A 13,092-nucleotide genomic window follows, 5' to 3' on the forward strand; every position below is an offset into this window, starting at 1 on the left:
CTCAGGGTTGAATTGTGGAATCCTTGGGGTTCTCTGTTCCTAGTCAGCAACTATCCCAAAGCTTCTTGATTTTGGCTATTTAGGATGGAAGATGGTGATGGTGATGATTGTAGTAGCAAATTACTGGGAGCAAAACCTTTGCCAAAGTATAGAGCGTAAGCCAGAGATCTACCAGTCATCCTGTTCTATCTTCTGCCCATCTTGGCTTTAGAAACCACAGCCCAGAGTTGCAGAATCTTATGAATCAGACATAATTCATTTGGGGTGCTCTAATACTTCCTCCCAGGTAACTAGATATACAATTTGTAATGTTGGAAAGGCAGGACCAGCTCTTTCAACTGAGCCTAAAAACAAAGAGGCAGGCAACGAAAACCTTTTCAACTGATTTTTTTTTTTTAGTCTTTTAATTGATGTTTAACTTTTATTGCATTGAACATTCTGCATGTCTCATGGCTCCTTTAAGATGGTGATCCTGATCATTATCAAACTGCTCATACCAGCAGCTGCATCACCTTTGATTTTTGCACTTCTGACATTTAGGAGCAGTGGCTTCATATTGCTGATCCCTGATTTTCATCTTTCTCAGTCCTAGGAAGAATGCTTGTATATTCTGGCTCCTGACATCATGGACCAATTCAGGTTCAATTAATTTCTCTCTTAGGTTCTGAAAGTAGTGGTGGGGGAGGGGCGGGGGGGGCAGGGGCAGGCAGGGAAGCTTTCAATCTCCAGGAATGTCATTCTAACACTTGAGTTCTGAATGCTGAGAATTAAAATAAAAATAATTCTTTTTTATTTATCCAGTTTTTTATTGCATGTAAAAATGACAGTGTGAAAGTTAGATTTGGCAATATGCTAGCAGTTGTGAAACAAAGTGGCCAGTCAAATAACCTCACATCCTAAAACAGTTTAATTAGTTAAATTAATTAAATCAAGTTTAATTAGTTAATTGGAATCTTCTGGGAACCAATATGCTAAATGGAAAAAAAATGTTGTTGTTTTTCCACAGGGATCAAATTGCAAATGAAACGGTTTTCTAGCAACCTTGCTATCAAAAGATTGTGCCTCCATCTCTGTTTATAGATTATGCTTCCCAAAGATCTGTCCTCAGCTGATGTCTGTGGCAGGAGGAAGAAATGTGGATAAAACTCAATTATATTCCACCTATAGAGAATGGTGCTGAAAGAGATCAAAGTGCTCTAACAGAAATCTAGAGAAGTAAATTCTATGAATGTGCAGTACTTGCTTAAAATTGGTTTAAACATTCTTACACTCCTTGCTTCCCAGGGACCATCACTATTTTTAGAACCTGTTCCTGATAAAATGCTATTCTTATTTCACTTTTCCTGTGAAAAGTGAATAAAACAAAACAGGTGGACACATAATGGTCTGCACGTACAGCTTTATTACGTTTCCATGCTGCTTAGGTAAAAGCTACATCTCTGGAATAGGGGGTGGCTTCCTCTGACTGTAGTCTCCATGCAAGTAAACACAAAGCACCAGGTCACGGTCCCCCCTTCCTCTCGGGACCATGAATCCAAGCAATAAAAACAACTGAGCATGACTGCTGCTTAAAATATCAATTAAAGAGATACACGGTGATAAAAGCGGGCACCCTCTGTAAAAAGTACAGCTACATCGTTACTCATGAATTGACAACATTATGTCCCTTAGAAAAATGGAAGGATAGTGCTAAAAATACAGCTACGGTTGGGACACGGCAGGATGAATAAAAAATACAACATGTTCCCAAATAATGTGGAAAGACAGGTACAATTCCACTTTTACCTTGCAGCTGACAAACAATGATTTATTACCAATAGGAGCTGCCTGCTTGGAATTTCTCATAATTTTTCTCAGTATATGTGTTTTTTTTCCTTGGGCCAAATTGTATGACTGACATATGTAACAGCCTGCTTTTCTGTTTTTTGTTTTTGTTTTTTTAATGAAAAGCAGCTGGCACTCAAAACTGTTTTTCCATAAGTGGAAAAACCACCAAGAAAGTGACCATTTTTAACAGAAAAACAGCTGGAGAAAAATGGTTTAAGCAATTCTACCTTTCCTTAACCTCCTCTTGCCTTGCTTTGCTAAACTCTCAGCTTTCCATCATTATATTTCATTAAAATAACAACATTAACAAAAACAGGGAGCCTCTTTCACCATACAAGATCCCGTCTGTCTCTCATGATCACATATTTAGGGTTAAATAAATCAGAGAGAGAGAATGGCATTTTTGTGACTCAATCCGTCTCTCCTCCAATTAAATGGAGGCTTAAATATTTAATGATTTGAAATATTCACGGAAGACAGAATTGTTAAAACAATTTGTTAAATGTCTTGGGAATATCATCAGCGATGTTCTGTTTCTGTACCTGCCATCAGAGATTCAGGATTTATAATAATGCTAATCACATCTGCTTTTTATCCACCAAGCTTTTTACCCACAGGATCTCCTACCACAGATACTTAATGATATAAATAACTTGGGTAGAATGGAGTGTAATGGTATGTGGGAAAGACCTTGGGAGACTGGGCAAAGAGAAGCTGCCAAGGGAATGGTCAGATAAGAGACAGCATAGCCCACAGCTGGATTGTGGCTGGGGCAAGAGACTCAAAAGAGACTCTCCCTAGTTTCTTAGGTTGTGAAGGAGAAGGTGGGGTGGGATGGGGGAGATAATTGTTTCAGATTTGCAAGATTCTGTCAATGTAGTTTTACAATAAAGTAGAATTAGCTCATCTGGTTGTGATTCCTATCTGGATTACCCTGCAAAACTGACATCAATCTTGCAAATCTGAAAGTACAATTCTCTCTCCCCCACCCCCTTCTCCTTTACAGCCTGAGAAACTAGAGAGGGTCTTTTCTGAGCGGCTTGCTCTGGCCACTCTCCAGCTGCAGGCTATGCTGTCCCTTATCTGCTGTTCCCTTTACAGTGTCTCTTTGACCAGTCTCCCAAGGACTTTCCTACATGGAGTCACCAAAGGTAGACCTGGCAGAATGGTTAAGGACAGATCAGGTCTGGTTGTTCCACATCAGATGACAGGCAAAATACCACTTTAGAAGCAAACTTTGTCATGCAAACAAGCAAAGTGAGCAGCACAAAACCAGCAGAACAGGAAAAGGGTTGCCTCATGCAAAGAGCCTTTGGGGCAGAACCAGGAAATGTTGGTACTCTACAGAGTTGTCCTGGGAGGAGTGAGCTACTGTAAGCTTTATTTAAAGCATCTCCCTGGCAACAAACTGTTCTCAGGTTCCAGACTAGGCCCATCTATTTTTGCTGACCTATTTATTAATTGTACTGCTGTGTCGCCAAATAGTCAAAGCTCCCTCCTAGACAGGAAGGGCTCTCAAAGGCTTCCTATTTGGGCTGGAACTTTCTTTGAGGCAACAGTGGAACTCTGGATCTGCTGTTCTGTTCTCTGTCTCTGGTGCCCCTCCTTAGTTGCTCCTTAGGCTCAACAATAATGGTAGGATAACCTTTAGAAGTGGCATAATCCCCAAATATAGGCTAAGACAACACATTCCTTTTACCCCCTTCATAACACTCAGTGCAGGTTGTGCAGCTCCACGGCATCATGATGGCCTGTTAACACCAATTTTCTCAATGGTCCCACAGTAGTGCCTTTACCTTGTCTTCCTCACAAACAGAACACCCTAAAATTGTCATTAGGTAGGTATAACAGTGTAAAATGCTTCAGTTTCAAGGCATGTAAAATCAATGAGTAATACCTTGTGACCTGAACAAGTCAACAGCCTTGTTGGGAATATGAACAGAAGCATTTTTGGCAAGTGCTACAAGGCACAGCTTCATCACCTCCCTTTTGGCCTCTAGCCGGCCTCTACCACAGCATCTGCCCTCTCTAGGAACACTTTGTTTCCTGAGTTCCTATCATAACCATCACCTACCCTAGTTTTTATTCCACCTTTTCTCCAGGTTACGAGAAGAGGAGTGCTCCACTACTATGTTGGGGGGGGGGAGGAAGAGGGGTCATTTTTGCACTATGCTGCTTTAGCAATATTTTGAAATGTTCACAAAGTAGCGAGAAACATTAAACTGAACATCTGTTGTTTCTTTACCATTTCCCCTAGATTTGTCAGTTTCAATCGTTCTCCCCTGGTCAAGAAAGAGAACCTGTCATCCAGCAGTGAAGTCCAGTTCTCTTGCTGTCCTGGATGCACTGAGTTGCCCAACCATGTCAGGGATTCCTTCCCTTCTCTCTCAGATTATTTCTGACCTGGTATCTTTCCATATGTTTATTTCACATTATATTAATATGGGAGATGTCCAAAGGGTGTAGGGGAAGGAGGGCACATAAATCAAGCAGGAGATCTCCGTGAAGAATCTCAAAATTAGACTCTCCCATCCCTGCCCTCCTTATGGATGTTTTCCCCAATGGTATATGCTAAAGGCAATAGGCAACTCAACGGTGAGTCTGCCCTATTTGGCACTGACCCAGAATAGATACAACAGAGACAGGATTGGAGATTGGCAATGGGGACAACAAATTTTATGCCAGCATTCTTTTATGCCAACTCAAAAATGGGTGGATAATCCTTTAATTCAGAGGTGGGGAAAGGACTCTGATATATATGATAGGATACAGCAAGTAGTGCTCATGGGTACCAGCATGCCCACAATATCTCCAGATGGCATTTATTGGACCCTTACATTAAACAGAATTTAATTATTTTTAAAACAATAGTGGACAACACCTCACAAGACAACCAAACCTTGTGAGATTTTGAGTAAGAATGCCAACAGATTTTGAGTGAGAATGCTAAAACCTTAGAATTGCACAACATTTTGGTCATATATGTGTGTGCATGTTTTGGGCATTGTGCAAAAGTCAGAGGATAGGGCCTACCATCTGGAAAGGCTGCTGGCCGGTGATTTAGATTCAGGAAAGAGCATAAATTCATCAGCAATGGCAGAGCAATGTAAGAAACACTGAAGAGGGGAATCCTTGGAAGATGACAGCGGAGGCAGAAAACTCCACAGTCAACATCATGCAAGCAGATGAGTTTTGCAAGGACAGCTAACCAAGCAAAATCAAACACTTCCTCACAGGACTGACTGAAAGGATTTCTGGAAAGCATGGGATTCTCTAATTCGTCCTAATGTTTAATTTGTAGCTGAGTGAGAAGTTTCTAGGATCAAGCAAAAGAGACAAAACTTCTGAGTTCTCTAGAGTGCTCCATCAGGAGAGTTTGTACAAAAACATGTAACATTTTGCCTAACGTCTGGAGAACTCCAGAACTCACACAACGTTGTGTGTTATTTGTGGTTGATCCTAATAGAGGATCAACACAAATCCAGCTATGGGTTTAAATTTTCTCTCCATGGACCAAGATGACTATGATTGACTTCTACAGGATTTATAAGGTGCTTTAGTTATATAAAAAAAGTAAGGTCACCAGGAACAGTGCCTGAGTTATTTAACTATCTTCTTTCATCTTCCCATGCCTCCAGAAAGTTAACCCTGTGTTCTGTAATGCACGTAAGCTGTGAGTCATAATGACCTTAGCATCAAATTATAGGCTCAAAGACAATTTCTTTGTTGCTTTGAGTTTTCTATCTATTGCTTCCTTCTTTTTCTTTTCTTTTCTTTGCTTTGCTTCTAGGTGTGGCTCATTCCCCTCCCCAACTCACCAATTTAACACTCTGTGAGCTGCCCACGACAGAAGTAATAATCTGAAATGATACCTGGTAACTGCAACATGTAATTTCAGACTGGAGGCACCAATTTGCTAGTCAGTTTGTAGTGACACTGCAGTATTACTGTAACAGACTTTCTGCACAATTATCTTCACAGATTAGTACGCTATTCATTCTGTCTGAGGAGAAGGGTAAAGGAATATGATAAATTTGTTATCTCCATAATAAAGAAGGTGTTCTCCTTTGCCCCAAATCTTTTGAAATAAGGCTCTCAATATTAAATAAAATACATTCTCTGCAGAAAATGATGCGATTTATGGAACTTTGTTCAGAAAACAAGAGAAAACGCTGCATTCCCTTTCATATTCCAAATTAAAGAAAATGTTAACTTGAGGAGAAAACAAAAATTTTGGGCAAGGTTAAAAAAGAAAGATTTCATATTGGCCAAGAAGCATTTGTTAGCTGATCATTTAAAAATTGATACAACATGGGAAACTGGAATTCTACCTTATTGTGTTTTTTTAAAATCTGTCTTGAGTCTCACTGCTAAAAGTTAAGAAAATAAATAAAGAATTTCAACTAGTCCCCACATTTTCTGGCAATATTTCTTTTGAAGCACAGAAACAGATCTAGCATACTCAAATTTCCCTACTCCCCATCTCCATTTAGGACAAGGAAACAGAATCCTTAGGAACACATATTGCTGGATTCACATATTGTATCAAGCATGGTTTATTGATCATGGCCTATTGAATTAAATATAACTGGCTCATTTTCCATATTATGCTAAGTTCTAAATCATGAGCACAAAGCATGTTTTAGGCCAGAGGTCTGAACTACAAGTAACATGCCATGAACCCCACTTTGAAAATACCGAGTACGGCCCACAAAAAGGTACCTTTTAATTTACTTATATTTAAATTAAAATTAAAATACAATTTGATTACTCTCCATAATAGTTTTCCCCTTCTGTGTCATTATAAGTTACATGATTTGGAAGTGTCTGGGGGCCACAGCCAAAGGTTTGGCATGTAGCAGCTGAAGCTAAAGTCTGCATCCTCAATCGTGGCACTGGCTGTATTCCCATATCCTGCATTATTTATTTATTTAATTGGATTTAGAGGTTACCCAGCTCCCAAACAACTCTGGGTGGCTTACATTTTAAAAGTAAGAAGATGGAGCTTTGATCTCCCCTCCACTGCTTCCATCTTGATGTTTTTACCATAATCTGCCAACATCACATAACAACAACAAATACATAAAAGTTTGTACTTTAGTCTTTACTGAGTTTAGGCATTTAAAACTTGGAAATTTAGGAATGGGAGAACAAATGGTCAAAAATCCACTAGAAAGAATATTGTAGTTGAATAAAACAGGGACAGTGGATAAAAGGTGTGTTCTAATCATTACAGATTTTTTTTTCACATTCATCTAGAAAAAATAAAAACATGAGACACAAAGTTGCTTTGCAGAACTCCAGTTACCTCTATGATCAACTGCATAATTATTTGAGCTGAAAAGGCTTCCAAAATTTTGTTTTGTTTTAAAAAACCCTTTTATCTTTTTTCACACAGATGATAGTTTGCCAAAGAAACCAGAGTTTGCTGATTAGAGAACGGAAAAGAAATTAAGGTGAACATCTGAATTTATCATATATACCCTCCCTATATCAAAGAGAAGAAAACAAAATTGATCTTTTCTTCCTAACAAAAAGAAAACTTTTGCCTAGCATATATACCAACAGAGCTTTAAAACTATTTCAACCTTGGCTGGAGTAACCATCACCTGGAGTAACTTCAATATTAAAATCCTGTTGAATTAGACTAATGCTTTAAAGTGAACTATTCCTGTATCTCCTGAAATGCCTTCTGACTGCAGAACATCTTTATCAGAGCACCTTAATTAAGGTCTATCAGATCTGGGATGGAAATTCCAAAGAGCCACTAGATGGCAGCAAAGAGTTTTCTGTATCCTTTTGGTTAAGATGATCACCAGGAGGCACCACATGACCAGTTTAGTCCTATTTGGGACTTGTCTGACAGAGGTAGCCAGACTGTTATTCTATGGGGTTTACCCTCTCCTGGGGATTGAACTGATGGACCTTAGCACTTTAGATGACTAGCTTTAGAAGCTATCCAGCTCCTGGCACTCAGTGGTGCTGCAGGAAGGCTTACATAAAATCTATCAGAATGGTATATATCATTCCTCCACAGAGATATGGCCTGTGGTAGCCAATACACCTGAAAACATCCCCCAGAATATACTCCCCCCCCCCAGAAGTGGGGATGTGATGTAATGTAACATCTGTACTTCTCTACTCTGAGAGCCTAAGAGAAAGTGGGCTTTACAGGTAGTCCTCGCTTAATGACCCTAAAGGACCCTCCCACACAAAGAGTCACTTTGTGTGAGATGGGCGGCTATATAAATGATAGATAGATAGATAGATAGATAGATAGATAGATAGATAGATAGATAGATAGATAGATAGATAGATCTGGAATTTTCATCACTAAACAGAGTGGTCGTTAGGTGAAACATCACGTGACTGTACCACTTCGCGATGGCAGTTCCAGTAGTCCTGGTTGCGATTGTTAGGCGAGGACCTTGCACTTCTCCTGCCCTGCCATACTCGCCTCTGTTTCAACTCCCCCACTTATCTTCCCCCCATCTCTGCCCTTCTGACTGCACTCTGCCGCCATCTACCCCTGCCGCCCCCCACTGGCCCCAGCTGACCTTCACTGTCTCCTTCCTCCGGCTGCTGAGGAGGTGCACCTGGCAAATCTATCATATATATTAAAGGAGCTAATACTGAGCTCCTTCACATACACTCAATTCACTTTTTAAAAAAACCTAGGAAGAATGTTAGATATTCCCATCTTTGGGTCAAATCATTTACCCTAAAAGATAAGGCAAAGTAACTGATCAAGGTGGCAGGAAAAGTCCATTCCCAGGGGCAGAGTATGGAAAGAGGAACAGGAAATAGAAAAGGGAAACAGATGTTAAAGACAGGGAAATGCAAAGGGAGTGAGATCAAGACTAGCTGGATATTGGATAAGAAAATCCCAAGCATAGTGATACAAATCCCCTTAAGGCCCAACTTCTAACATGCAGAGGATGTTCACTTGTTTTATCTATAGCCATTCCTTGTGCAGATGGAATGACTTAGCTTTACAGAAGTCGCTTCAAATGAAATCATTTATTTCTTTAACTCATGGTAGGGCACATGCCAACGAAGTTGATTTGTGATTATATTTTTATGGTGTATAATAGGCTTTCTTGTTTCCAAGACATGGGGTTTCGACAATGTTATTGGTTTGATCTGTCTTCCTTGTTCTTGTTTTAATTCTAATCATCTATACTCTGTAAATTTCCTAGAATTACAGTTGCAGCTGATGTGGCCTACACAGCAATCAAAGAAATAAATAAAATATAAATAAGGGCACTGCTTAAGATGGAGACACCCATTTCTCTACGTTTCTCAAATCATAAATGGTTGCCGGGAGAGTTACTGGAATTGAGAGCTGGAGGTGTCAGGTTGTTACACCTAGTTAGCTTAAGTCAGATATGTAATTAATTCTACCTGAAACTTTCTGGATTTCAGACATAAGCACATATCCATTATTCTTCCTAAATACATCTTTTACCATCCCAATTTTGAGTAATAGAATACTTAGCTCAATATTTTAGATCAGGGTTGGACAACCCTTTGATGGCTGGAGTCCAAGTCTTTTTTGGGGGGGGGGTGAGTGTGTGATTTGGGTGGGAGGGACAACCAAGAGGTACAATGATTGGAACAATGTGCAACTGGGAATGGGATCCTGCATTTCCAAAGGTTAGGGTTGGGTGGGAATGGGTTTTGGGAGTATGTTACCTCTAGGAGAGGAAAAATTGGGTGTTTATTGGTGTTTTGTCACCAGTTATTGCTCTGGAACTTACAAAAAGAGATTAGGGACTACGTGAAATTCCATTTTAAATCAATTAGGTATTACCCATGTTTCCTACTGCATTTAGCTACTGCATGAATCAGATAAATAGAAATGTGCTAATTCAAGCCAGCAATGTTGTCAGCTGCAGAGGGTGGGGTGAACCAAGAAATGCAAAGCCAAACAAAGTCCACTTCACTTCACTAAAGGTTCTGCTTTATATAACCATCACATACAAATGAGTTTCCATGCTTTCGGCAACTGGTCATTCAGCTTTCACTTTGCACAATTATTGACAAATAAATGGGCTCTTGATTCCCATTAATGCTACCCTAATTTATGTACATACCTGGAGGAAAAATTCCATTCTGACTTAATACTCATAACAATCTGGAACATTTTTAAGCTACAGCAACATTAAATTGTTGCCTAATTCCATCGGTGATCGCTTCTAGGGATTTAATATTTCTTAATAAATTAGACAAGCATTCTCATTGGTATTCAGACCTTGTAAATAGAATGTGCATAATTTAAGACGGGGGGGGGTGTTAGATGACAGAATACACTTTCTTTCCTTATCCATGTGTGTATTCTGTCACTGTACTTCTGTAACACACAGGCCTGGTTTACACATTATGTTAAACCGTAATGAGGTTTTGTTTGGTTTTGACTTAACATGTTGTGTGAATTTAGACAGTTATGGTTTGGTAAAATGTACCAACCTCTGTTTTCCTTAAGAAGAACTGGCTTTTTTAGCATAGTGGTTTGTGATTAATAGGCTTTCTTGTTTCCAAGACATGGGGTTTTGACAATGTTATTGGTTTGATCTGACTTCCTTGTTCTTGTTTTAATTCTAATCATCTATACTCTGTAAATTTCCTAGAATTACAGTTGCAGCTGATGTGGCCTACACAGTAATCAAAGAAATAAATAAAATATAAATAAGGGCACTGCTTAAGATGGAGACACCCATTTCTCTACGTTTCTAGTGTTTACAAATAGCTTTGCCAAGAAAGGAGCTACTTGAAAAGGATTGGGGCTTTGCCAATATCCAGGAAAATGACATCTCAGAATAAGAGGAACTGATGCTTATACACTAAACAGACTACACTGCCTTAACCAAAGACTTCTTTGGATCCCCAAGGAATACAGTGATTAATAGTACTTGAAGAGACTAAAGAGACCTATTCTTAAGTGGAAAATAACTAATATTCAGACTGAGCATTTACCTTCTAAAGAAGATTTCCAGCCTTCCAAATTTCATTCTGGAATACTTTACAGAAGTATGAAATTGCACTGTATTCAATTACCAGAAAATATTCAAGGTTTACTGTTATTATATATTTTTAAAACAATATAACCTAATCAATAGATTAGTTTACTCATTACAATGCCTAGGTCACCAGTATTAAGTCTCTTCTGACTGACTTAGAATATAAAACATCCTATTTACTAGGAATATCTGTATGAGGTGTTTATAATTCTCCCCCTCAAAGCAAAATCTTCCAAATATTTTGCATTCCCCTAAAATGACTAAGGCATTTCTACATCATCCAGAAAATGTACAGTTTGTAGCAAAAGAATCTGATGGCTTAAAAACACCAGAATATCATTATAAAATATATCTTAAAATATCTCATTTCACACACAGCTTTGAAAGCTGAGAAAAATCTTTGGCATTAAAATTAAAATCCTGTGCACATTTCTCAAAAATTCATTGATAGGACAGAGATCTTAAGTCATCTTTAAGAGATCTTAAAATATGTCTTTTTTTTTTTTTGCTTGCAAAAAAGACCATTAAGCAGAGAAGAAAGAAAGAAAGAAAGAAAGAAAGAAAGAAAGAAAGAAAGAAAGAAAGAAAGAAAGAAAGATAGATAGATAGATAGATAGATAGATAGATAGATAGATAGATAGATTGATTGATTGATTGATTGATTGATTGATTGATTGATTTGGCTGGAATGTACTTTAGAAACTCTATCCCTGATTCAATATCCTCTGTAATAAAGATGCATTTTCTTGAATATAGCCTAAACTGAATTTACATATGCCCTTTATTTTCTAGGTGGATGTGCTGAGTAGCACCGAAAAGAGAAAAAACTATGGCAGGTGTACAGCTATGTAAGTCAAAGGGAAGGGAATAGTAGAAATATCTGTCAGTCTAATCTTTGAGACTTTACCCTTCATCATCTTGACAGGCAGAATATACTTCCCTTCTGCTGATTTGATGAGAGGAGCTACAGAAATTTGACAATCTTCACCCTTAAAATGGAAATCTTCCCAGTGATTCAGGCAAACATTTAAATTCTGCTAAACAGTGATCTTTTAAAAAATGTAGATTGGCACTTGTTTTCCCTAGGAAAGGACTGGAGGCTTTGTTTTTTTTTTTCCTAAGCTATAAAACTCCTTTGCTCACACCAGAGGCTCTAAAGTGTAGAGCACAAATAAAGAAATCAACGTGCTTTGGTGTTTTTGTTTTTGGACAGACAAAATTATATCTATTGGCTGCCCTTGTTTTTGCTGTGTGCCTGTGTATGAGCAATAGCTTCTTTCACCTCTGGAACTCTTCTTCTAACATCTATTTACACTGCAGTCTCTCTTGATACATGCAAGCCTTTTCAGCAACATATTGACTCAAGAAATCTAAGCCTCTGTAGTTGCCAGCTTCTGGGTGTAAAGTGCTTTGAGACTACATGAATGTCACTAAATATATGCAATCTGTCTTGGGTGGTTCCTTGATAACATCATCTCTGTAACTATTAAATTCAATTTCTTTTAACAGTCAGAGAAAGCTGCTTCTGCTTCTAAATGGTTCACTGCATAATGACCTAAAATATAAAGTATTACAATAGGTGGGCTGATCCACAAAAATCTTTGTTTTTCATTTTGTCTGGGAACTCCATGGAAGGAAAAGGGGTTTTCCTTAAGGGTTTTATCTGAGGCTATAATTGCTATGATATCAAACCCACAATGGAACAGACTAAATTCTGATAGAGAGGATGCTTGAGTGCTTATGCACACAGTATGAAATCATGGCTTACCATTATGTGTGAATTTGGCCAATGTATCACTGACTTTGGGATAGGGATAGACCTTGAAATGTACTTTTGTTCCTCAAACAGCAACAACGTCAGTAAAAGATGAGAGAAACATTCCTCCAGCCATGGTCACGGCCATAGGAGTGGAGGCACAACTTTTGGGAACCAAGAGCTGCGCTGAGCTGTTGAGCAGAATGCTACAGGCCATACTTCAAAAGCAGATGAATTCAAGATAGAAAAGTGGGTGGGGCCAGAACAAAAGTAATGGTTATTTCCTTTGCCTTTACATTTAATTAAAATCAAATACTATTAGTGATTGTTCCCCAAATCTTACATATAACGTGGCCCTTTATCTGAAGAAAACAGTACAGTTGAGAACTACATATATGGATCTGATGGGGGTAAATTGTAGGGATGATCCAGAAATATGATTTGCATTTCCTTTTAGTTCTGCATGTTTTTGTAACACACGGTCTTGTT

At 38.6% G+C, this 13,092-nt stretch overlaps 1 protein-coding gene across 3 annotated transcripts in view; it reads right to left on the reverse strand.

Moving 5' to 3' along the window:
• The window catches only part of TBXAS1 (thromboxane A synthase 1), a 237,952-nt gene that overhangs the window by 41,622 nt on the left and 183,238 nt on the right, over positions 1-13,092 (reverse strand). The window lies entirely within an intron of this gene.

This window comes from Python bivittatus, unplaced genomic scaffold (assembly GCF_059951505.1).
Source record: "Python bivittatus isolate LINGU-HERP-01145 unplaced genomic scaffold, Pbiv_v1 ctg000330_np1212, whole genome shotgun sequence".
Classification (NCBI taxonomy): domain Eukaryota; kingdom Metazoa; phylum Chordata; class Lepidosauria; order Squamata; family Pythonidae; genus Python; species Python bivittatus.